This window comes from Gavialis gangeticus, unplaced genomic scaffold (assembly GCF_001723915.1).
Source record: "Gavialis gangeticus isolate Ggan-Ray unplaced genomic scaffold, GavGan_comp1, whole genome shotgun sequence".
Classification (NCBI taxonomy): domain Eukaryota; kingdom Metazoa; phylum Chordata; order Crocodylia; family Gavialidae; genus Gavialis; species Gavialis gangeticus.
In genome coordinates this window covers 20,492,769-20,493,257 of record NW_017729022.1, presented here as the reverse complement: position 1 = coordinate 20,493,257, position 489 = coordinate 20,492,769, and positions in this window count along the sequence as shown.

Below are 489 nucleotides of genomic sequence, written 5' to 3'. Positions count from 1 at the left end.
TAGAGAGGGAGAATCACCTCCCTGGACCTGTTTGTGAAGCACCTACGGATGCATGAGAAGGTGTGATTGGCTCTGCCAATTACATCATCACATTGACAACTCATGTTCATCCTGGAGTCAACAGTAACTCCAAGATCTCTTTCAGCCTCCGTGGAACTGAGAAGGTCGCCCCCCAGCCTATAGGTCTGATGGCAGTTTTTTCTCCCTAGATGCAGCACTTTGCACTTGTCCTTATTGAATTGCATCCTGTTGCTCTCTGCCCACTTCCCCAACCTGTCAAGGTCAGTCTGGATCTGGTTCTTCCTCTCCAGGGTGTTAGCTTTGCCCCATATTTTTGTGTAATCCGTGAATTTGGACAGGGTGTTTCCCACACCCTCGTCCAGATCACGGATGAAGATATTGCACAACACTGGCCAAACTGAGCCCTGAGGGACTCCACTGCACACATCTTAAAATTCATGGGGAACATGGCACAGGGGACACAACGGT